The sequence below is a fragment of the Nycticebus coucang genome, chromosome 1 (genome assembly GCF_027406575.1).
Source record: "Nycticebus coucang isolate mNycCou1 chromosome 1, mNycCou1.pri, whole genome shotgun sequence".
Taxonomy (NCBI): Eukaryota; Metazoa; Chordata; class Mammalia; order Primates; family Lorisidae; genus Nycticebus; species Nycticebus coucang.
The window spans coordinates 46,999,677-47,026,434 of NC_069780.1; the positions used below are offsets into that span (position 1 = coordinate 46,999,677).

General features: G+C 41.2%; 1 protein-coding gene across 2 annotated transcripts in view; it reads right to left on the minus strand.

Moving 5' to 3' along the window:
• NDNF (neuron derived neurotrophic factor) overlaps window positions 1-24,320 on the minus strand; it is a 46,313-nt gene extending 21,993 nt beyond the window's left edge. Inside the window, exon 1 of one of the 2 annotated variants that reach the window (XM_053595113.1) lies at window positions 24,219-24,320. The gene's annotated coding sequence lies outside the window, so the exon portion shown is untranslated. Of the gene's footprint in view, window positions 1-22,876; window positions 23,180-24,218 lie in introns of those variants that run through there. The other variant, XM_053595110.1, reaches the window with a different exon arrangement.
• Between the last annotated feature and the right edge of the window lie 2,438 nt (window positions 24,321-26,758).

Consider the following 26,758-nt stretch of genomic DNA (forward strand, 5'->3'; position numbering starts at 1 on the left):
GCACAGATATTCCTGTACTTAGGACAAATTTGGTTTTAAAAATTGCTTTGGCGATTCTGCCAGCTCTGTCTGCTAAACACATGGGCAACATCCTCCCTGAAGTTTGGATCAAAGAAATCTTTTATAACCCAGCTTCTACTGATGTAATAAGCAGTGACACCCACCAACAAGGCAGTGACAACAGAAACTTTTCAAAGAGCAAGCATGGTGGAGTTGTAGAGCTGACGGGCTGATGTGACAACCTAGTGATTGAGTATTTACTCTGTGCGAGGCGCCACCTGAGGAACTAGGAATGTCACACCAAACAAGACTTGGCCTTGTGGAGCTTTTACTCAGGAGTGAGAGAGACCACAAGCAAGGAAACGAGGAAATGTGATTAATACAATGATTCCAGAGAACGAAGAGCCCTGTAAACACTACGGGCTAAGAGGCTGAAGTGGAATTGTAGAAAGGGCTGGGTTGGTGCCCGTAGCTCAGTGGTAGGGCGCCAGCCACATACACCAGCACTGGCGGGTTCCAACCCAGCCTAGGCCAGCTAAACAACAATGACAATGACAACAAAAAAATAGCCGGGTGTTCGCGTGGGCGCTGGTAGTCTGAGTTACCTGAGAGGCTGAGGCAAGAAAGTTGCGTAAGCCCAAGAGTTTGAGGTTGCTGTGAGCTGTAAAACTACAGCACTATACCAAGGGCGACATAGTGACACTCTGTCTCAAAAAAGAAAAAAAAAAAAAAAGAAAGAAAGATAGAAAGAAAGAAAAAGAAAGGGCTGAGTTGGGGGGAGAGGGATCTCTTTTAGGCTGAGTGGTCAAGTATGGCCTCTCTGAGGAAATGACATCTCAGCAGTAACTTGAAGAGTAAGCCATCCAGTGCCACACAAGATGTGACAGCTAGAGGGACTTCTAACAGTTGAGGATACTGATGACAAGAGACAGGAAGGATACTGTCCTCCTTCCTGCCTGTCCTTCCAGGTGAGTTACCTGCAACCATCGGCCATCAAGGGGGACGTGTTGCCAGGTCATAGGGACCTGAAGCCAGACAGGCCCTGGCTTACTGTGGCCCCGGCCATCACGTCAAATGAAGCATAGCTGGCCAGTGTTCAATCCAGCCAGGACAGCAGATGCCTTGAGGCCCATTACCAGATGGAAGACCGACTGACAGTGCTCTGGCTTGCCCAGCCAGCCCCAATGGCCAGCACGGCTTTTGAGGGAAGGAGATTGGAGCTTGGTAAGGTAAAGACTCATCTGACGGAGCCGTTACACTGAAGGAAGTAGTTTGAAAAGTAGGAGGTATTCTGACAGAGGAAGGATGCTTCCTGACTTTTCCAGAGTGAGAAACCAAAAAAAAGAGTGCTGTAAAATCTTGGGGGAGATTCTTAGTAGGGTTGTGGCAGGGTAGTGTTTCCTTAGATGGTTTGTGATCTGAGCTCTCCCAGTACACTGTCAGTAAGTCAACTCCTGTTTATTAAGTGCGGACTGCAAGTCCCCTGGGGGCCCCAGAGGCCCAGAAGGCAGGACCACAATCCTCTGGTGAAACCAGAAACTTTGTTTCTTAAGGCATTTCATCTCACATGAATTATTGATTTTCTAAAAATATACTTTTTCTCATCCCTTTAGAAAAGCTTTCCAGGAGACTTACGTGATACACATTTATAAGCAAAAATTATTTTTTAACCTATCTTTAGATTCTCTATGTAGCTGTTTTTAGTTTTCTAGCATAAAGTAGGCACTAGATAAACATTGGCTGAATTATACTGCTTTCAAGAAGCTATTAGCAGAGAGCAAGGCAGTCTGAAGGGAAATTATTTCCCTTCAGAAAAATCCCTAAAATTTCTGGGACTGTGCAAGGAAGTTGGGGTGGCTGTTTACTACACCCTTGAAGCTGATGGAGCTCCAGGCCTGTTTTCTTCCTAAAACCTGTACACCTAACCTCAACAATGGACAATGACTCAGCAGAGGCCCCTCCAACTCAGGAGTGAGGCTTGAATTTGAATCTGAGCTCCATTCATTCCTTTCCTAGCACAGCTCCATACCATGGTGACTGTGGGCAGATTATGGAAACACTCAAGCCTCAGTTTCCATGTTTTGTTGAATGAAATGTAACAGTAGTTCCTACTGAGGCTGCTGAGGGGTTCACGAAGATGCTGCCTGAAAATCATGGTATTGCAGGGCACGATCACTAAACTAGGGGCCTCAATGTTATTGAATTTTCAATCCCCATGTCCTATTATTAACCTTCACATGCAGCCAACCTACCTTTTGCACATTCCCTCAAATTTGTCTTCTCTTCTCTATTGAAATTGCCAATGCTTTTATTTATTACAAGTCACCTAACCGTTCTCATACCTATTCCCAACATCTCTCATTCATTTTCTACAAGTACTCATGTTGGTACCTTTATAAACAAAAATCTCTTACTCGTCTGTTCAAAAAAAGAGAAATAAAGACAGCTTCCTATTAACCATAGGACAAGGTCCATAGCCTGCAAGGTCTTTGACCCTACTCACTCTGCCAAACTCATTTCCTCCAATCTCTTCACATTCTGCTTTTACATTCCCACCATATGCCGCTGGGCTTTGGCATAGCCACGTCCTTTGCTAGAATGCCTTTGCCACTTCTTTGGATGGCAAACTACTACTCATTTGTTAAGACTCAAACATCTACAATGACAGGAAAACTTAGTTGCATACTTTTCTGTTGAAGAGCATCTTCAATTCTGTTTGTACACATTCTTGAGATTCTCTCAAGGTAGAAAAGGAATTCTATTATTTCTACAAGTGATAATGCTGATCACAGAGCCCAACATCATGCAGGTATCAAGACATTTTGTGGGTGTGTAATGAATAAATAGAAATGAAAATGTTCATGGGTTGGCCATTATTGCTGAAGTATGGAATTTGTTTCACTAAGAGGTACAGCCTCTTTGGAAAGAAGTATGGACAATCCTCAAAGAGCTACAAGTAGACCTTCCATTTGATCCTGCAATCTCATTACAAGGTGTCTATCCAGAAGAAAAAAAATCATTTTACCATAAGCACATTTTCACTAGAATATTTACCACAGCTCAATTCATAATTGCCAAGATGTGGAATCAACCCAACTGCCCATCAAACCATGAATGGATTAATAAACTGTGGTATATGTATACCATGGAATACTATTTGGCCATAAAAAGATGGAGACTTTACATCTTTTGTTTTCACCTGGATGCAGCTGAAGAACATTCTCCTTGGTAAAGTATCTTAAGACTGGAAAAGCAAGTATCCAATGTACTCAATACTAATATGAAACCAATAGATAAACAACTACATGCCCACATGAGAGTAAAACACAATTAAATTCAAGTGGGGAGGAGAGAGAGGGGAGGAGGAAGAGAGATTGGTGTTCTCTCACCTAATGGGCACAATGTAAAGGTGTGCACCATACCCCTGGGTGAAAGGCTCAACTACAACTTTGACTTCACATAACAAATGCAAATAATGTAACCTAATCATTTGTACCCTCATATTAATCTGAAATGTAAAAAAGAAAGAGATAGTATAGGCCAAATAGGAAATGAAATATGCATGCTTTTGGCAATTTTGGGGTGCTAAACTTATTATGGGTTTTTGTGTGAAACCTGAACAGTTTGAAGTGTGTCTTTAATCGTTTGAGGGGAACATAGTGGACACTGTTGGTATGGAGGGATAAATGATATGTGCGGGATGGCCCAGGGGCCCGGTATATGGAAGCATCTTTTCTGTCCTTAAGAATACAAAAATATTGGTAAGAATAAACACAGCCCATTACCCAGGAGAGCTTCTTTACTCTGAAAACATGTAAATTTTGATGTGATTGGCATACATCCCCATCTGAGAGCAGGCATGGTATAAATGGTGCTTCTCAAACCTTAATGTGCACACAAATCACTAATTTTTCCATTAAAATCCAGGGTTTTTTTTTTTTTTTTCTTTTTGAGACAGAGTCTCAGTATGTCACCCTTGGTAGAGTGCATTGGCATCACAGCTGATAGCAACCTCAAACTCTTGGGCTTAAGCGATTCTCTTGCCTCAGCCTCCCAAGTAGCTGGGACTACAGGCATCTGCCACAACACCCGGCTATTTTATTACAGATGTCATTGTTGTTCAGCTGGCCGGGGCTGGGTTGGACCCCCCCCCAGCTCTGGTATATGTGGTGCTAACCACTGAGCTATGGGTGCTGAGCCAAAATCCAGGTTCTTGTTGAGTAGGTTGGGGGTGAGTTCTGAAAATGGTCCTTTCCAGCAAGCTCCTGGAAGATTTGGATGCTGTTAGCTGATGAATGGCACTCTGTGTAGCCAGGTTATAGACGGACTTGTCTCTTCCAAGCCTATGATTCCCATGTGTTTTTTGAAACTCCCAAAATATTAAGACCTACTACCACCTGACAGTAACAGCACTATGATTTTTCACCTCTAGGATTTTGGTTGCTCAAATATTCTGATCTTTAATTTTCATAAATTACCAAGGTTATGGGTGGCACCTGTGGCTCAGTGGATAGGGCGCCATCCCCATATACTGAGGGTGGTGGGTGCGAGCCTGGCCCCGGCCAAACTGCAACAACAAAAAAAGTAGCCGGGCGTTGTGGTGGACCCCGATAGTCCCAGCTACTCAGGAGGCTGAGACAGGAAAATCGCCTAAGCCCAGCAGTTGGAGGTTGCTATGAGCTGTGACACCATGGCACTCTACCAAGGGCAATCAAGTGAGACTCTGTCTCCAAACAAACAAACAAAAAAAATTACCAAGGTTATTAATATTTTAAATATTTATTTAGGGAGAGGAATGGATGAAATAGAAATTGTCCATATCCCTTCTTCCTTTTTATAAGAGGACTGTTATTATATCCATATTATTTCAGTGATCTCTTTTCTCCACTTTCTTTACATGAAAGAAAAGTTTATTCCCCCTGAGTAGTGTATGTTTACCTTGATGCTGAATAATGGACTAGTAGACCATTTAGGAGACAAGATTCACAGTTACATCAAAGTGTGTAATTTATGGAGTTTGGAAAAACACTAATTAATACAATGTTATAAAATGAGATCACTTATTACTACCATAGAATAATAAATAACATAGTGATTTATGTGATAAAAATAAAAAGTGATGCTTCATTCCAGGGGCTTAATCTCACATTTTCCCAAATAAGTGATGGTCCTGAAGTTTCACTCCCCAGCACAGCCCTCCCCTACTCCCCCAGCAGGTGTTTTGATGTGTCAGCACTAGGGACTGTCTATTACCGAAGAGAATTTGTGGTGGCCTTCAGTGTCAAAGCTCCAGATGAAGCCAAAGTAGTAATTTAAAAATAACTATAATAAAGATAATATAATAATTCACAGATAGATGAGTGAGCAGATATACCAGAGATCTTAAGTAAAATGGTCAAACCTTTCTATACTCTTTATTTCCAGAAAAAAAAGTGAAGGCACAGAAGTATATAGTTGCCTTGTTTTAGCAAAAAGAAATAATTTAAAAGTAACAGTCTTTAAAAATGTATTTATTCTACCAGCCCTTTTATAAAATCTAAAATTCCTGCCCCACCTCCAAAACAAACACACATCTTTGGAAAGATTATATGATATTCTGTAAGGACACTGGTTCCTAACAATCAAGTGATTTGGAGAACCCAGCAGAGAGAACAGTTAACATATCACTTCCCTCTTTATTCCTTCTCATCTCCTAGCTAATGTAGCAACAAAATCTTAGGTCAGCTCTTTCTACATCTTAGTTTCCTGACAATTCAGGATTGAATATTCTTGCAAACACCTGACTTTAATTTTTGGTCTGTTTCTCACTCTTTTCCATCCTCCACTATCATGCAATTTTTATGTTAATTCATTCATTCAAATTTTGGTCCACTTAAACCAACGCGAAACAAAAAAAGGTCACTCAACTTAAAAAAGATCTGAGCTGAAGAAGCTCTAACTACATCATTATCGGCTTTTGTACTGTGAGTCTTTTAATCTCTTTCAATCTCAATTACCTCATAAATGGAGACAATTATTCCCAGGATTATTGTAAGATTAAATGAAATAATGGATGTGAATGCTCTTTTGAGATTAAACAACTTCTAGTTATCTTCAAATACTGTAGGGTCAGTTTCTCAAAACTGTTTGCAAAATTTTATTCAACAGCAAAAGACAGGTTTTGACTTGCTCTTAAAACAGAGATAGGAGAAGGAGTTTAAAGATCAGATTATTCTATCTTTATTTACCTAACCTATAAGGTAAAAGGTTAGGACCCTATTCAATTAGAAACTGACTAGAAAGAAGCACATAGGAAAGGCCAAGATGTTGGATTTTTTAAAATAATCACACAAACAACAGTAAACTCTTTTTTTTTTTTGGCCGGGGCTGGGCTTGAACCCGCCACCTCCGGCATATGGGACCGGCGCCCTACACGTTGAGCCACAGGCGCCGCCCACAACAGTAAACTCTTAATAGTATTTTTTTAGCATTGATACACTGTATCTGAGAATATGGATATTGTTTAATAAACAAAGATGGATTAAAACTGGTTCAAAGGTGAGTGTGCTCAGGCTTTTTAAGATTTAAGATGCACGTGTTGAGATTAAAGCGTTGAGGATCAGAATCAGTTCCTGGGCTGCTCCGCATTATTATTTTTGGATTAAGAGATGATTAAAGAAAAAGACACTTTCAGAAGGCAGACAATAAAGACAGATCCCACCGTCATCTTTAATAAAGAGTTTATAGCGAATTATGATGAAGTAATACACAAACAAGCTCATAAACCTACAACAGTTAGATGATAAACCTCAAATACTGACCTAGTGTGGGAATTCAGACCCGCAATTATGTCATCCTTATCCCCCCAAGGAAGTAAGATATACAGTTAGGTGTGGTTTTTTTTTTTTTTTTTTTACCGGGAAGCACTAAGGAAAAAGCTGCAGCTGGTGAGTGTTGGGGTCAACAATGTTCGGTGGTTATTAAGCAAAATAGGACCTGCCAAGAGAAAAAGAGGTTTCAGAACTGCCTGGCTGTTGTCACTGCTTCCTAAGAGATTTAAAAAAAAAATTACAGATTGAATTTTGTAGCTACAGTGTTAATATGAGTGTGTGTGTAAACATTTTCACTGTCTGAACTTACTTTCTCTTCTATTTTAAAGGGCTTTAAACTTTTAGGCTACTTGGAGTATTGTATATATGTCTATAATAGTTCTCATTATTTCACTGAAATATACAATTTCATCCATTTTTTTTGAATTATTTATTTTAAAAATCTTAGACTGATCTAACTTCACCTCTTACCTCTCAGGAATGCCACATAATTAATGGAATACATGAATAACTGCAGAGGTGAATTACTACCAATTACTAATTTCAAAAAGGATTCTGCAGCTTATAGAATTTTCAGTGATAACAGCTTATGGGTCTGTAATAAATTTATAACTTACTTTTTGAATTCACAATTTTCTTCTTAGGCTCTACATACTGAAGATGTTTTATTATTTCCTTTATCAAGCAACTTGTCCCAAGGTACATTGAAGACTCTGTCTATGACATATGTGTGCAGAGAGAGATATCAGTCTTAATTCTTAGCATATCTTAGAACATTTTAACACCCAGATTTGGCTGGTGCGTTGGACTAATCAAGAGGAGAGCTAAAGAAAGGAAAGGAGATTTGCTTTCAAGAGATGATTTCATGGCTATATGCAGGCTTAATAAAGTAAATTGATAACCTAGTTTGTCTTTTATGATTGGAGCAGAATTTGTGCACGTGGTGACTGCGGGTGTGGGGAGGACATTTCATCAGGACCTGGGCATATTCAGAGATAGAAACTCCATTTCACTTTCAATGATTTCACCTATTAAAAAAGACTAACCTTCTGGAAGGAAAGATGTGGGGCATTATTTGCCAATTTATCACTGGTAGCCTTTAGTACTATTTAAAACAGGGGTCCTCAAACTGTGGCCCACGGGCCACATAAAACGGTGTGATTGTATTTGTTCCTGTTTTGCTTTTTTTTTTACTTCAAAATAAGATATGTGCAGCGTGCATAGGAATTTGTTCATAGTTTTTTTTTTTAAACTATAGTCCGGCCCTCCAATGGTCTGAGGGACAGTGAATTGGCCCCCTGTTTAAGAAGTCTGAGGACGCCTGATTTAGAACTATATATTTTTACTCTCAAAGATAAGTTGCCCTAAATAATGATTTAAAAATGGAAAAGTTTCATCAGTTTCTCCTGAAAAAAGTTCTCTAATTAGTTAACTATCACCAAAAACAAACATTTAGTACTTAGGCAGCTGACAATTATGGTCTTGTATATGCAGGCTAAATAAATGATATTTTGAATCACTAAATTGCAAAAAAATAAATAAATAAATAAAATTTAAGCAAATTGGGTCCAGGCAAATTAACGTGGCAAATAATCTCCACTTAAAATGTTTAGAAATATTCATCAATTTTGCTTCTAAAACCAAAGAATTATGACTTTATTTAAAAAGTTTCTGCGAGTTTAGGTCTTTTCACTAACTTGAGTGCCAGATTTCTCAGTCTTCCCCACTGGGCTGCTCTGAGGATTAAGGAGCATGATGGAAGTAGAATACCTGTAACCAACTGAGAGGTCTGTAAAGTTATAACATTACTGCCACACAGAGTCATTTCCATTTCTATTGGGAAGTTCAAAGACCAGAAATGTTAACATCAGTTAATAGCTGACTTAACTGAAAAATAAAATTTCAAAGAAAACCTTTAAATGTAACACCATTGATTTGGTTTGGAGGTTTGGCCCCTCCAATTTCATGATGAAACTGAATCCCAGTGTTGGAGGTGGAGCCTGATGGAAGGTGTTCGGGGCGTGGAGCTGATCCCCTTCTGAGTGGCTTGGGGCCTCCTGGTCATAATGAGTGAGTTCTCCTTTACGGATTCACGTGAGAGCTGGTTGGGCAGAGGAGCCTGGCACCGCCTCCTCTCTTTTGCTCCTCATATTGCCGTGTGACACTCCTGCTCCCCCTTTACTTGCCACCTTGTTTGGAAGCTCCCTGAATCCCTCACCAGAAGCAGATGCTGGCGCAATGCTTCCTGTACAGCCTGCAGAACTGTGAGCCAAAGACATCTTTTCTCTTTACGAAAACTACTCAGCCTCAGGTATTCCTTTATAGCAGAGCAAAATAGGCTAATACAACTATATACATGAAAAATGTTGGAAAGCATTTTTTAAACTCTCAGGATACCTACATTTTCAGAACATAGTGGGGCATAAAATCCATTTATTAACAGAGGATTATAAAATGCTTATTCAAGTAACTAAGAATACTCCTGACAATAGTGACTTATTTGGGAGATTTTTCAGCGTCCTGCTCTCCTCCTTTCAAAACCTCTCATTCTATAATGCATTGTCTGCACTGTGGTCTTCCAAACTCTTACAACTGTGATTTAAAATAGATATATAATGTATAAAAATACTCAAAGGATATCTATACTGGAATGTTTATCAAAATTAGAATGAGTGAAACTATACATTTCAAGTCTTTTTCTGCTTAATATGAGGGGTGTTTTGTGAACAGAGATGATTAGAATGTCATTATTGTTGTTATTTTATTTTTTAGAGATGGGATCTTGCTATGTTGCCCAGGCTGCAGTGAGTGTGACCACAGAGCACCACAGCCTTGAACTCCTGGTCTCAAGCGATTCTTCTGCCTCACCCTCCCAAGTGACTGGACTATTGCCACATACCATCATGACTAGCCGAATGTCATTATTTTTTCTTGCATTATTTTTACTTCAGAGAAGCTGTCACCATTTCCATTTTTGGTTGTTCTATGACTATCTGACAAACTGAGTAGAGTGCCTTTGTTAATTTGTATAGTATTAACTAACAGCCATAAAACTTAATTTCACTGAAGTGATTACAAATAGATTTTCTGATATTTCCTTCTTACACTATACAGAGGCATCTTGTGTACCACAATGAAACAAAGAGGACATTTCTTGTCAGAGAACTCTGTTTTACAAGGTTGAGTGTATAAGAAGCTGGGTACCTACTCAATCAGGATGATTTTAGAGGCAATGAGAAACTTCCAATTGTTTAGAAGAGTTACCTCATATCTTTCATTTTACTGTACTTGAAAGACAAGTTTTTATTTTTATTTATTTATTTTTTCATTTATTTATTTATTTTTTATTGTTAAATCATAGCTGTGTACATTAGTGCAATCAAGGGGTACAATGTGCTGGTTTCATATACAATCTGAAATATTCTCATCAAACTGTTCAACGTAGCCTTCATGGCATTTTCTTAGTTATTGTATGTAGACATTTGTATTCTGCATTTAGTAGGTTTCGCCTGTACCAATTCTAAGATGCACCGTAGGTGTGGCCACACCCATTACCCTCCCTCCACCTTGACCTCCCCGCTCCCTTCCCCTCCCTTGGCCCTTTCCCCATATTTTTGTACTATAGTTGGGTTATAGCCTTCATATGAAAGCTATAAGTTAGCTTCAGTGTAGGGCTGAGTACATTGGATACTTTTTCTTCCATTTTTGAGATACTTGGCTAAGAAAAATATGTTCTAGCTCCATCCATGTAAGCATGAAAGAGGTAAAGTCTCCATCTTTCTTTAAGGCTGCATAATATTCCATGGTATACAAGTACCACAATTTGCCAGTCCATTCATGGGTCGATGGGCACTTGACTTAGCAATTATGAATTGGGCTGCAATAAACATTCTGGTACAGATGTCTTTGTTATATTGTGATTTTTGGTCTTCTGGGTATAATTATATCCTATAATTATAGGATTGAATGACAGGTCTATTTTTAGATTTCTAAGTATTCTCCAAACATCCTTCTAAAAGGAAGGTATTAGTGTGCATTCCCACCAGCAGTGTAGAAGTGTGCCCTTTTCTCCGTACCCACGCCAATATCTCTGGTTTTGGGATTTTGTTATGTGGGCTACTCTTACTGGGGTTAGGTGATGATATCTCAAAGTAGTTTTGATTTGCATTTCTCTGATGATTCAGGATGATGAGCTTTTTTTCATGTGTCTGTAGATCATGCGTCTATCTTCCTTAGAGAAGTTTCTCTTCAAGTCCTTTGCCCACCCTGAATGGGATCACTTGTTCTTTTCTTGCTAATACGTTTGAGTTTTCTGTGGATTCTGGTTATTAAACCTTTGTTAGAGACATAACCTGCAAATATTTTCTCCCATTCTGAGGGCTGTCTGCTTGCTTTAGTTACTATGTTCTTGGCTGTGAAGAAGCTTTTTAGTTAGATCAGGTCCCAGTAGTGTATTTTTGATACTGCTTCAATTGCCTGAGGAGTCCTCCTCATAAAATATTCACCCAGGCCGATTCCTTCAAGAGTTTTCTTTGCACTTTCTTCAAGTATTTTTATAGTTTCATGTCTTAAGTTTAAATCTTTTATCCAGTGAGAGTCTATCTTAGTTAATGGTGAAAGGTGTGGTTCCAATTTCAGTCTTTTACAGATCGCCAGCCAGTTCACCCAGCACCATTTGTTAAATAGGGAATCTTTTCCCCACTGAATGTTTTTAATTGGCTTGTCAAAGGTCAAATAAAGGTAAGTAGCTGGATTCATCTCTTGGTTCTCTATTCTGTTCCAAACATCTACTTCTCTGTTTTTGTGCCAGTACCATGCTGTTTTGATCACTGTTGATTTATAGTACAGTCTCAGGTCTGGTAGTGAAATTCCTCCTGCTTTGTTTTTATTACTGAGTAATGTTTTGAGTATTCGAGGTTTATTCTGATTCCATATAAAACGAAGTATTATTTTTTCAAGATCTTCAAAATATGACAATGGAGCTTTGATAGGAATTGCATTAAAATTACATATTGCTTTGGGTAGTATAGACATTTTAACGATGTTGATTCTTCCCAGCCATGAGCATGGTATGTTTTTCCATTTGTTAACATTTTCAGCTATTTCTTTTCTTAGAGTTTCATAGTTCTCTTTGTAGAGATCTTTCATGCCCTTTGTTAGATAAACTCCCAAATACTTCATTTTTTTTTTTTTTTTTTTTTGGCAATACTGTGAAAAGAATAGAGTCCTTGACTGTTTTTTCGGTTTGGCTATTGTTGGTATATATAAAAGGTACAGATTTATGGGTGTTGATTTTGTAGCCTGAGACATTGCTGTATTCCTTGATCACTTCTAAAAATTTTGTAGTAGAATCCCCAGTTACGATCATGTCATCTGTGCAGAGTGAAAGTTTGATCTCTTCTGACCCTGTGTGGATACCCTTGATCGCCTTTTCTTCCCTAATTGCAATGGCTAAAACTTCCATTACCATGTTAAAGAGCAATGGAGATAATGGGCAACATTGCCTGGTTCCTGATCTAAGTGGAAATAATTTCAATTTAACTCCATTCAATACGATATTGGCTGTGGGTTTGCTGTAGATGGCCTCTATGAGTTTAAGAAATGTCCCTTCTATACCAATTTTCTTAAGTGTTCTGATCATGAAGGATGTTGGATACTATCAAAAGCTTTTTCTGCATCAATTGAAGGAATCATATGGTCCTTATATTTTAATTTGTTTATGTGCAGAACTACATTTATAGATTTATGTATATTCAATCAGCCTTGAGACCCTGGGATAAATCCCACTTGGTCATGGTGTATAATTTTTTTGATGTGTTGTTGGATTCTGTTTGTTAGGATCTTATTGAGTATTTCAGCATCAATATTCATTAGTGATATTGGTCTATAATTGTCTTTTCTTGTTGGGTCTATCCCTGGTTTGGGGATCAAGGTGATGGTTGCTTCATAGAATGTGTTGGGTAATATTCCTTCTTTTTCTATATTTTGGAAGAGGTTTAGTAATATAGGTACTAGTTCTTCTTTAAAGGTTTGGTAGAATTTAGACGTAAAGCCATCTGGTCTTGGGCTTTTCTTTATAGGGAGATTTTGTATAGTTGATGCTATTTCAGAACTTGATATAGTCCTGGTCAACATTTCCACTTCGTCCTGGCTAAGTCTTGGTAGGTGGCATACTTCCAGGTATTGGTCGATTTCTTTCAGATTTTTCATATTTCTGAGAGTAGAGTTTCTTGTAGTATTTGTTAAGGATTTTTTGAATTTCTGAGGGGTCTGTTGTTATTTCATCATTACCATTTCTGATTGATGAAATTAGAGATTTTACTCTTTTCTTCCTGGTTAGGTTGGCCAAAGGTTTATCTATTTTATTGATCTTTTCAAAAAACCAACTTTTGGATTTATTGATCTATTGTATAATTCTTTTGCTTTCAATTTCATTTAATTCTGCTCTGATTTTGGTTATTTCTTTTCTTCTGCTGGGTTTGGGGTTGGAATGTTCTTTCTTCTCCAGTTGCTTGAGATGTCCCATTAAGTTATTAATGTCCTCTCTTTCCGTTTTCTTGAGGAAGGCTTGCAGTGCTATAATGTTCCCTCTTAGGACAGCCTTTGCTGTATCCCAGAGGTTCTGATAATTCATGTCTTCATTGTTGTTTTGTTCCAAAAATTTGGTGATTTCCTTCTTAATCTCATCTATAACCAATCTGTCCTTTAGCATAAGGTTATTTAACTTCTGTGTTCTTGTATGGGTATGCAGATTCCTATTGTTATTAAGTTCAACTTTTATTCCATGATGGTCTGAGAAGATGCAAGGAATAATTTCTATTTTTTTAAATTTGTTGAGGTTAGATTTGTGGCCCAGGATGTGGTCGATTTTGGATTATGTTCCATGGGCTGATGAGAAGAATGTGTATTCAGTTTTGTTGGGATGAAATGTTCTGTAGATGTCTGTTAAGTCCAGATGTTGAATGGTTAAGTTTAAATCTAAGATTTCTTTGCTTAGCTTCTTTTTGGAGGATCTATCCAGCACTGCCAAAGGGGTGTTAAAATCTCCAACTACTATGGAACTGGAGGAAATCAAGTTGCTCATATCTGTTAGAGTTTCTCTTATAAATTGAGGTGCGTTGTGGTTGAGTGCATAAGTATTAATAATTGAAATCTCATCATATTGAGTACTACCTTTAACAAAAATGAAGTGTCCATCCTTATCCTTCCTTATTTTGGTTGGTTTAAAGCCTATTGCATGTGTGAATAGGATTGCAATGCCTGCTTTTTTCTGCTTTCCATTTGCCTGGAGTATAGTTGACCATCCCTTCACCTTGAGTCTATATTTGTCTTTTAATGTAAGATGCAATTCTTGTATGCAGCAGATATCTGGCTTGAGTTTTTGTATGCAGTCAGCCAACCTGTGCCTCTTTAGAGGACAATTTAAACCATTCACATTAATTGAGAATATTGATAAGCCTTTCGAGAGTCCGGTGGACATTTATAATCCTTTTGCAACTGTGGAAGTTGGAATTTGATCAAAATTTTCTGGATGGGTTTATTTTTGTGGTGGAGGATTACACTGGTCTTTATGGAGGATAGGTATGAGAATATCCTGGAGAGCTGGTTTAGTTGTGGCAAATTTCTTCAACATGTGAATGTCATTGAAGTATTTAATTTCTCTATCATAAATGAAACTCAGTTTAACTGGCTACAGGATCCTGGGTTGAAAGTTATTTTGTTTAGGGAGATTAAAATCTCTGACCATCGTCTTTTAGCTTGAAAGGTTTCAGAAGAGAGATCTGCAGTTATTCTAATATTCTTGCCCTTGTGGGTGATGGTTTTCTTTCATCTGGCTGCTTTCAGAATTTTCTCCTTCATATTAACTTTAGTGAAATTGATTATGATGTGTCTGGGGGATGTCTTATTTGGGTTGAGTCGTGCTGGAGTTCTGAAACTGCTATCTAAATTTCAGATTCTCTTGGCATGTCTGGAAATTTCTCTTTCATAATCTCATGGAGAAGAGATTCTGTGCCTTGTGAAGCCACTTCATTGCTTTTGTGGATCCCCGTAAGACGAATATTAGTTTTCTTCATATTATCCCAGAGCTCTCTGAGAGAGTGATCTATTTTTGTCCTCCATTTCTCTTCCTCTTTGAGAGTTTGGGAGGGTTCGAAAGCTTTGTCTTCAACATCTGAAATCCTTTCTTCTACTTGCTGCATTCTGTTACTGAGGGATTCTACTGTGTTTCTCAGATCTTTGAGGGCTGCAACTTCTTATCTCAATGTGTCAAAATCTTTGGTCACTTGGTCTTAGAATTCGTTGAATTCTTGAGACATCTTTTGGGTTACTGCTTGGAATTCTAATTCGATCTTATTTGCTATCCAGATTCTGTATTCAATTTATGACATCTTAGCTCTTTGTTTGTGCATGGGATCTTGTGCTGTGTCTGCCCCATTGTTCCTTTGGGGAGTTGGTCTACTTTGATTGTTCATATTGCCAGAGTTTTTCGTTTGATTTTGACTCATGATTGTTTTTCACTGTTGCCTCTGGCTGTCCTCAGAGTTGGGGTGGTGTCTCTCCAAGATTAGACCCCGGGGTGATCAATCTATTGTTGCCTGATCTTTGTAGGTTGTGACCCTGTGTAGCTCTTCTGGGGCTGCCCCAGCCAGGGAGTTCTGGTTGTGGGAGCATCCCTGGAGTGTGACACTCCTCCCGGATCCAGCAACGGGGCTGGGGGTGGTGCACATGATTCTGGGAGTGCCTGGCACCCAGTGACTTTGGCACAGAGGGCCCAAGGCTCCCGCAGTTTCTGGCCAGGAGAAGGGCTCCACACAGAGGCAGGTAGGGCTCCTCCAGAGTCCCTGGCCAGACAAGCAGGCCGGTGTGGAAGCAGGGAGGGTACAGGACGGAGGACACGGGGTTGCACTACTCCCAGAGTTCCTGGTTAGGGCGTTAGGAGGCTCAGCAGGCAGGGTAGCAGGTCCCGGCCCAGCTCTTCTGGAGGTCTGGGAGGGTCCTGGCTCAGCTCTTCTGGAGGTCCAGGAGGGTGCCGATCATGGGTCGTGGGGCAGCTCTTCTGGAGGTCTGGGTGGGTGCTGATTGCAGGTCCCGGCTCAGCTCTTCCAGAGGTCTGGGAGGGTCCCAGCGCATCTCTTCCGGAGGTCCAGGAGGGTGCCAATCACGGGTCCTGGGGCAGCTCTTCTGGAGGTCCGGGAGGGTGCCAATCACGGGTTGTGGGGCAGCTCTTCCAGAGGTCCGGGTGGGTCAAAATACAAGTTTTTAAAACGCACATGTTCTCTGGGTCTAACCTTGCAAAGGTAATCTCTAATGTTCTACTTCCTGGACATCAAAATTTTACATTTTAAATTCACACCAGGGCATAATGAGGATGGGTTACCTAATTTGAGGGGCCCAATGCAAAATGAAAATTTGCAGTGCTCATGGCAAAAGCTCTTGTTTAAAAATTAAGAATTTCAAGATGGTGATGCCACAGCATTCAACAAACTACCACATCCTTCTAAGAATAGCTCATCAAGCTGGCCTAGGATATAATTTACCCTATAATTTGAAAAACAGAATTATGAGGGACCAGAATAAACAGCAGGTATATACTAAAGGTAGACTGTCCAAAAAAGTAGAGGCTGCGGGCTATGTATATATATGCATACACACACACAGCTCACCCTCTCTAAAATTTTGTCTTGAGTTCTCCTCATTTCTACCTTGCTTTATCTAGCTAGTAACATATCTTTGTAAGATGTTAGCTGATATCAGTGTATCTGTTTGCCATAGCAAGGCTATTTTCATATTTACAGGGAACAATACAAAACGTGTAGACATTGAGAAGTAGGACATTACGCATTTTTATTGTAGTGCTTTAAAAGTAAAAGTAAAATCAATTTTCAGGCAATGTGTTAGTGCCCTGAGAGGCCTAGGTAACATTTGGGGTCAGGGTGGCTTCGTTGGTATCTCTTGTGAGACCCACGTGTTACTTCATCTACTATTATGGTGAATCCTGATGCTGTAGTCATTAGAGTGTCTATCTCCCCTTTAGAGGTAGTTTTATTTTTCCATAAAAATGTAATGTATTTTCATAGACATCTTCACAAACTTCAACAGATCATTCATAGACCTGACAATGTCAGAGACTTGGGGAGACAAAGAATGACTGCTGTCTTTTTTCCATTTTGTTTGTGTTTTAGCTAGCGATCTGTGTTACAACTGCAGGCAACAAATGTCTCTTCAATTACAGGGTCCAATTACTTCTGAATCAATCCAAATTTGAAGCTTTTGACAGTATCAATGAATTTTAGTGAATGCTATAATTTGATATGAAATTTAACATTTATCGAGGGTTATCAACATACATATTATTTAGCTCTACATCATGACATTTATATATACACACTAGTGTATCATTATAGCTGAAGAGTTATTTATATGTTTTTTATGATTTTTAATGATAAATGGATCAAGTACGTTTATATTTTTGAGTTTTTAAAAACATGACTGATAATTCAGTGAGAAATGCATTTCATAACTAGAATAAAATGAATAATGTCCTACTTGGCAAGGCCTAGAGGCTTAGTGTACATGTAAATTGAACTCAGAGAACCATCAAAGCCATCTCCAAGTTGTATATGGATTACTGTGGCTTACTTTTCCCTATAATGTGCTATAAATTGTAACCATCTACACTTCAATATGCACCTACCACCATTGCATCTAAATTGGAGAAAGTAATCCTAAACAATCAGGCCCTTTTATGCTATCTTTTTTCTCTAAAACATAATATTTTCAGGAAAATTACCAAAATGCTGCCCCCTCATTTTGTTTGCCAATTGTCTGGATATAGTATTATCTATATTGCATATATTCACTTGTTCATAGTTCCTATATTATAATTAAAAAAAAAAAGCCATGGTGATTTCAAAAACAAAATACCAGACTTTATTTAGAGACAGAGTCTCACTTTGTCACCTCCATAGAGTGCTGTGGCATGATAGCTCACAGAAACCTCAAACTCGTGGGTTCAAGCGATTCTCTTGCCTCAGCCTCCTGAGCAGCTGGGATTACAGGCACCCAGCACAATGCCCTGCTATTTTTAGAGAAGAGGTCTCGCTCTGGCCGAGGCTGGTCTTGAACTTGTGAGCTCAGGTGATCCACCTGCCTCAGTGTCCCAGAGTTCTGGGATTACAGGCATGGGCCACTGCGCCTGGCCCAGATACCACACTTTAAAGGTCCTTTTAGTTTACAAGTTCAGATTTTACTGTTTACTTTAGAAAATGTTAAATTTCAGTCTCATATTTTATCTAAGTCTGTATATATACATATACAGAGGAACACTGCTTCAGAAAAGAAGATATAATTACGGTGATTTTTAGTTGTTGATAAAATGCACATTTGAGTATAGTCCAATTTTTGGCTGTGTCTTCCGGTTGTGGAATATGTGTTCTCTGAGCACACAGCTGGAAGAGAAGGGTGTTTACCTTGATTTCCTCTTAGAGAGAAGAAACACTGACAGAAACTTGTACAGTCTCCATTAACTTCAGTGGGTCACCACTATTTGTGATATTAGCTGAAATCATTCCAATTAGAAAACAGACATGCACGCATGTTGTTCCTTCCGTTTTTATAATTTGGTTATCATATTTAAAGGTCTCCACTGCCAAGTCAGTGTCTCAGAGTGGACTTCTAATCATGTGCGATCATGGTTTTATCGAGTTCCTTCCAAATTTTATGTAACCCCATTATTCCTACACATGTTTTTTCTCACAGCTATAAAAAAGGCAACAAATTATAAAAAGAGACGTTTGGTAAATTAATTACACACGTCTACTACTCCCTCTGTCCATGTATTTTTTAAAAAGAAAAGATTCATTTCAGAGTTTTCATAAGTGAAACTAAAAATAAATATAGGAAACATTTCAAATAGGAAATATGTGTAACATTCAAATAGGAAACATTCAATATAGGAAATATGTGTAACATTCAAATTTGCTACAGGAAAAAATTAACAAATGAAAACAGAGACTGATCCATCAATTTACTAAAATAAATGAGTTTCCAAAGGCTCTGGAAATTACTGATGGAATAATGACATGTAATCTCGGAAGTTTCTATACTTACAAACATGAGGTCTGTGGACTTTAAAGTGAAGTTTAAATCAAATCTAACTCAGTGAGTTCCTTTAAAAAAGTTGACATTGTAACAGGACCCAACACCCAGCTGTTCTGTGGTCAAATCTGTCTCTTCATTCCAAAAGGAAAAAGCTACAGAAACATATTGTTAACAGGCTTTTACTCCATATTGATTGAATTCTTTACCCTTAATTCTTAAAATGTAAAACTAACAACTCCTTTTTTATTTGGGAAGGGATAGTATATATTAATATTTTCCAAATATTTTAAAATACTTTAAAATATTGGTATGCAGTTTTTAGTAAAATACAAAACGCAAAAATAAAGAGGTGAGTATTATATCTTTGGGTTATGTGTTTAGGAACTAAGCAGCCAAGAATACTGCTTTTGGCACTGGCTGGGCACTGGTGAGCTATGGAACAGTAAATGCCAGGTGCCATCTCAGAAGTGGCAAGAAATACATGACATACACGCACACAAGCAAACACAGATTTACAATGAAGTAATGTGGTTTTTCCCCAAAATACAAGCGAATTTATGGTCAACACACACTGTATGATACAGTACAATATCAGCATTCTTATTTACTTTTCTTCCTTTGTGGAAATTAACATGGAATCATGACTGCAGACATCCTAGGTGTCATTTCATTTTGCATTTGTACTATAATGGGAAAATACAACAGAATTTGTCCTAACATCAGGGCATAAAGTACAAAGTATTTTTAAATGGAATACGTAATACTGGAGGACTCTGGTTTTAAAATCAATTTTGAAGACAATACTATTAGAAAGGAGCATAGATCACAGACCAGTTCCAGGAATTGGGGTTAGGGAAGAGGATAACATCAAAGAAATAATATGAGAGAATTTTTGTTGTGGAAGAATTATTCTGTGGTATAACTGTGATGGTGGACGCATCATTTCACACATTTGTCAAAACTCACAGAACTTTCCACCACAAAGAGTGAATTTTGCTGCACATAAATGAAAACATAAAATATTTTTAAGAAACCAAATAAACATTAATAAAATCAGTTTTCAAAGCAAAGATTTGGTGTAGTTTACTATTTAGGTATGCTGTGGCTTCTGCTAAATGACTGTGAACCAACAGGGGAAGAATAAACTATATGTTCTTCAGAATAATCATTCCAAAATAAACATTTAGAAGGTCTAGATATTATTTCAGGGTCAAATGAATTAGCTGAATTATTTTTGTAGGTTATGCTTTCCTTTGACCCACAGATGATTATGGGATATACTTTCTTCCTAATCATTAGCTTATGGCAACTGCTCTGGCAAGGTTGAATCATTAACCAGCTGGATGCAGGGCTCCCCAAAGCAAAACCTGGCAAGGAGCAAAAAAAGTGAGAGAAGGCACTGGTTGGTCACTTCCTTGTCGCAGAGAAACTCAGAAAGGGAGATTAAAATAATTTCTATCAGCACATACGATGCGGCATTCACACACTGCTCTTATGTTCTCTGTTAATTCAGGTACATTCATTACATTTCCAGTATCTGCTCCTCCATCATACCAAAGTAATATGTTCTACCAACAATGACAACAAAAACACAATCAGTTTCAAAATAAAAACTCTGACCTCTAGATAGGTCGAATTAGAACTGCTATAGAAATAAATATAGGAAGAAAACAACAGATACGCTTTATTTCTATTTCCTCCCCTTCATTTCAAATAGTTTGTAAGAGTTTTAGAATATACCTTTTTCCCCTTCCCACAGAGCCTGGTTGATAAGTCCAAGTACGAAAACTAAAATCTGGATCGCCAAGTTTCAGAAAGCCAATTGAAAAAAACAACAACAAAACTCTGCATTAAGTTATCTGAAGACTGACCCACTGTGGCTACTTTCAATGTAACTTTCCCTCTGCATGATACTGCCAAGGCTTGTGACATCAGTTTTTACTCTAACATTCATATTTACCCTATGAATGTTAAATAGACCCAGGACAAATAAACTGAAGGTAGGGGCTTCCCTTAGTCTTAGAAGGCTACTTTAATTGTATATTTTATCTCTGAAGAGATAAAAGTTGTATCTGTAAGTGATTAAAAGAAGTTTTATATTCATGGCTTCACTTCTGCTGAAATAAATGCGTAATTAAAAACACACATAATTCATAGCAATTTAGGCCTATTACAGAGTTCTAGCTTCTTTTTTTATGGTAGTTACTAATTAAAACAGGGTGTTACCGCCATGCTGAGCCTAAGTCTCTGACATACAGGTTTAATGAATAAAATGTCCTGACACAAAAATGAAAACAATAATACAGACAAAGCTGCAAGCTGTTAAGTTTCAAATGTGTGGTAAAGATTAAGGACATTCACTGAAGTTAAGAACTGTGCGGAGAAGGAACTTGTAATTTCTTTTTTTAAAGGAAGATATAAAGGATTTTTTGAGAGGAATCTGAAATAGTCCTAATTTCTCTAATTTCTGGGCCCCTCATTCCCAGTTGTTCCCTTTCTCTCTCCAAGAATTTAAACTCATAAGACTCACTTTTGAAAAATAGGGGGTATTTTAATATAATCCTGAATATAGGTTTAGATTGAAAATGGGAATTGGGACCATAATTAATTATGGTGCCAAGATTTTTAAACTTTAAGAAGACAGATTGAGTTAAATGACATTTCATAAGAGCTCAACCTTCCAAAAGTTCATGGATTAAAAGCCTGGTAAAATGACAGTATCTTTTTGACATCTGATTAATCCCATATGCAGAATGAGTGTGAGGAATTAACACCGATTTGGTGTTTTCACTTTCTGAAACCACTGTAATAAGAGACTGACATAAAATCAGACCAAATATACACATAGTCCTCAGCTAGGTTTATGCCCTTATTATCATTGTTAATAAACAGTAATGAGTAATAAAAACACCGAGAGTACTCACTTACACTCTGTTTTATACACAGATTCCCTCTAGCATCCATCCATCACTTCTTTGGGGATAATAAAACAATTCAATCCCATCAAATCCTCAACAACCGTTCCCTTGGGAAGGATGTTTTATCTCTACTTCTGGGAGCCCAGGGAGGATTTTACTTGTTTGAAGGGGGCGGAGAAAGGAGCAGGGTCCTATTTATTTCCATTGATGACTCCCCTGGTTCTCACAGGCGCTCAGGGACGGGGTGGGAGGAGGAGAGGAGGTGGTGCGGAGATCCCTCCTTCAGAAAAGAAAAAGGGTTCAGGAAGCGAGGCCGGGGGTGGGGGGGAGGGTTGAAGGGGGGAGGAGAGGGTAGTGTGTTTGGGGAGATCAACTAAATGAAAAACTAAATTCTTCTTTGCGATTTAGCGGGATCGGAAGATGAGAAACCAACAAATTTACCAATCTTACAAAGTTGTTAGAAAGAACTCAGTAGAAAACAAAAACAAGACAGACATTTTGCTCAGGTTCATTTCCCGCTCAAGGTCTCGGTTTCAGGGAGCCAGTCAGAGGTAGAGATGGACAGCGCCCAGAAAGGGGCCGCGAAGGGAACCGACCTGGCGGGTCTAGCGCCCGCGCAGCGGTGCCCGCGGCGAACTCCGAGGAGCTGGTGCGGAGTTGGTGCGCAGCACTGCCGGGCATCACGCCTCCGCCCGGGCCGGGGCGGCGGGGAGGAAGGGGGGCCACGCGCGCACAACGAAACGAAATCGCACCCCACAGGCAGCAGTTTGCGAAGCGCCCCAAAAAAGAGCTGGACTGAAACTACCCGCTCTGACTCCCGAGTGTCGGAGCCGCAGCGACTCTCACCCCTGGAAGAAGGTAGCACGGATTAGCGCGTACCCCAAATCGCTCAGAGACGGGGCGAGGGAACGACCCCCAGTTGCCCCGGCTAGGGCGGGAGGGGGGTGTCCCCTCGGTGGCGGCTTTGCTCTCCCAGCCAAAGTACCAGGCGGTCCTAGGACGCCCGACTCAGCCCAAGTTAGTTTCTCTAACGATGCTCTCGCCTACCTCGCAGAGGACAAGTGAGGAGCCAGAGCGGTGGGGGGTCTTCCGGGGAGGACGACCGAAGTACCGGCCCGGGCTGCCGCTTCGGGCCGCCTGCAGGGCACCCGCGCGCTGCCCGGACCTCTTGCCTTCCGTCCCACACGCAGACGCCCCCCGCAAAACCCCAGTGCCGTAGACTTTCTCCAGTGGAGGGCGGAGGGCTTGAACCTGGGGAGGAAGACAACAGTTCTCCCGGCAGGCGGGCAGAGTAATCGCCCAGGCCAAGTCCATCCAGGCTTCCCGGACTCCGCCGCACCTCCGGGGTATCCGGTACCTCCGTCGTCCCCACCACTGCGCTTTCTGTCCACCTCCTAACATTTCTCGGGGCCATCCGGCGACGAAAGCAACTTGAACGACCAAGGGAAACCTGCTCTACACCCCTCATCCGGCGAGAACCTTCCTGGGCCCTTCTAAATTGGGGGACGCGCGCCTCAACACCCCATCCCGGACAAGCCCTCCAGTCTGAACCACTGCTTGTGCCAGGTCTCAGGGTGGCAGGCTAAAGCGTCGGGGAGACTGGGGGATTGCTTTCCTCTTGCTACTTACCTTAAAAAGATGTGTTTGTTTTTCCTATGGGGAAGAGGAAAAGTCCCTCCCTGAGGTGTGGTGTGCGAAACAGTCCACGTCCCCAGACCCTGCCAAGATGCTAAGCACGGGTATCCAGGAACCAGGGAGACTGGAGGCCGGGGGCGGAGGCAGATAAAAGAAAAATTCAACCGGCTGAAGAGTCCCAACTTTTCGATCCGCTCAGCAAACTTCAAAGGCGAGCGAGGGCGGGCGGCGCGCGGCCGCCGAAGTTGCTGCGAAGTGAAGCCGAGAGCCGCGCGGGGCTGGGGAATCCCGGGGCAGAGTCGGGAAGCGGCGGGAGGTCCTTTTAAAAGGCGCCGAGCAGAAGCCGGGGGAATGCTGCGGCGCCGAGCGGAGCCGGAGCGGGGTTCCGCAGGCTGCTGCTCGCGGCACCAGCGCGGGGCGAGCCGGGCGCACGGGCGGCGGCTGCGGCGGCGGGCGCGCAGCTCAGCTCCGTCCGCTCTCTCGCGGCTCCGAGGGAGGAGTGTGTGTTCGCTACGAGTGTCACTGCTGAAGCCTGGAGCCTCTCCCCCTCCCAGCCCCGACCCCTCCCGCCTCACCGCTGCCCTCCCTCCCTCTCCCTCCTCTGCCCGCTGCCTCCCCCTCGGTACCTCCTTCTCTCCCTCCCGCTGCGCGCCAGCGCGCACACACGCGCGCGCACACACATTCTCTCTTTCTCTCTCACACTCACACACACTCGCACATCCCGCCCAGCCACCCAGCGCTCCCCGAACAGGACCTTCGCGGGCAGTATCGCAAGGGACAGACCGCTGTCCTTACCTCCCTGCCCCCCGGGGAGAATGAGTGGAAGGCCCACCGAGCCCCTGGTAAAGCTGCGGAACCCAGGGAGACGCTCAGCGGGGCCATCGCAGTGTCAGAGACAACGGGGTGCACAATAGAGGGAAACTCTGGGATTGATTTGAGGGCGGGGTGGGGAGACGTGTTAAATCCAGAAGGTTGCAGGTTGGGGGCGGAAAGCAGAGTGTGCGAACTCTGCATTAATGCCCCACTTTTCACCCCAACGCCGGCCTACCACAGCCTTTGGTCGGGGAGCGCTTCCCCCAGGCGCAGACCGGGCCTCCTCCCGTTGGAAACTCAGCAGCTGTTTTAACAATTGAAAAGCGGCCCTGCAGGACTAGTGAGAGCGAACGTAGTGTGTAAAGCCATTAAGACTGACTAGGTAATTATGATAAGTTACCTAATTAGCAACCTGGCCTGAGCACAGGAAAAGGGTTGGGTTGGGGGAAGTATCGAGTGGTTTAGTCATTTTTGCAACTGCGAACCTAGTTTTCAGCAAATTCGGTTTTGAGAGTTGCAAGTTCCAAGACTATATCTTATTTAGGTTACAGTGTTGATACTGAAAACATGAAAACACCGGGCGTCTACTTATTGCCACAGTGAAATGAATATAAATAAGATGAAAATCAACCATACCCAGATCCTATTAAGAACTGTGGTCTTTTTGTTAAATCCCAGGTCGCAGAGAGCAGTCCAATGCAGCTCCTAAAGTTTTGTGGCTCCTAGGTAAGAACACTGCAGAAGGCAAATTTATAAAACTGTTTATATGCCACAAAATAGTTTTGCAAAAGTCACTGGATTTTTAAACGCTAAAAGAAACATTTGAGATCACTGTGCAAGCTTGACTTTTGCAGATGAGACAATGTTAGGTGGGAAAATGGGAGCCCTGGATCTCAGCTCAGAAAAGTCCCTTCTCTGGAGAAGTAACTCCTGTACTTATGAACCAGGACCCAGATCATTGGGACATTGATAAGCAAACACTAAGTTCTTTCTAAGACCAGGTATATCTTAGGTGTGAAGAATTAGAGGTAACACTTGGTGGCTGCCTTTAAGGAACACGCAGTGTGGTGGGGAAACAGAGGCACACATGAAAATGTGATAGGCACCATTATAACTGTTTGTGCCTGGTCCCGAGGGCACATGGAAAAGTGAAGCAGCTAACTTTTCTTTAAATGGTGCTCTTGGTAGAGATTTCAGTGTAGTGTTCTGAAGTACAAGGAAGAAAATGCCAGGCAAACAAGAATGGGGGCCAGGGGGCAGAGAGCTGAGTAGAAAGGCCTCCTCCTTGCACAAACAGAGAGAAGCAAGTGGTTAGGAAAGTGTCAGAGTATTCAGTGTGTCCTAGGAACTCAAGAAGTTAGGCGGGGCTGGATTGCTAGTGAAGTGAGCAAGGCCGGGCCACACCAAGTCCCGGGCCACACCAAGTCCCCGGAGGGAAGAATCAGAACTTTCCTGAAGGTGGTGAGTGGTTGGGAAACTATTACAGGTTTTAAGCAAGAAAAGATCTTAAGGCTTTTACGTGTCATCAGATAATGTGTTTTAGAAAGTTTCCTCTGGCATCACTGTGGAAAACAAATAGGAGGTTATTTGCAGGGAAAAAAAATCGGTCTGAACTAAGGGGGCAGAAATGCCATTTGGGAGGTTGGGATAACTCTGCAGAGATTTAGGAAATAGAAGAGACAGGGCTTAGTGATTGATTGGATATGGAGGGCAATGGAGAGGAGGGGCAGTCTAGACTCACTCCCTGTTTTCTGGCTGGGGCAACAAGGCAGGCGGTGATGCGATTAGCCAAGAGAAACAACATGTGGGGGGAGCAGTTGGAGGAGGAATGTAAGAATTCTGTTTTAAACTTGTGGAAGGGGTGCCTGTGTGACATCTGAGTGCAATACCACGTAGGCAGCCAGAAGGGGAGTTCCTAGGAGAGAGGATCCAAGCGGGAAGGAAACACAGAGTCAGCAGCATGCAGGTGTTTTGCACAGTTAAGGAGAGGAGGAAGGCCACCAGGAAGAGAAGACTTTGGATGGAATGTGGCAAAACACCACTGCTTTAGGCATGGGTAGAGAAAGAGGATCAAGCAAAAGAAAAAGACGAAGACTACAGAGGAAGGACAGAGCAGGGTTGATGAAGCCGAGGGAAGACAGGCCTGGGGACCAGGTAAAATGTGGACGATCAAGACAGCCAGACTGAAAACTGAATGCTGCTCTTCACAGGATGTCTCTATGATCTTGCCCTAAGCAATTGTAGTCTGTGTTATAAGTGTGTGAGGATCAGGGTCCTCCTTGGTACTATGGGGGCGACACTGTCCAGCCCATGAATCTCATGAGGTTGGTGGGGTGTTCAAATGAACCAGTGACTGGAATGTTGCTTTAAAATAGCCACTAAGAAGAACCCGAGTCCTGATGATGTGAAAGGGACTTGTCATTAATTCAGCCAAATAATGACAGAGGTGAGTCTCTCAGAAAGTTCTGTAAGGACCCTGTG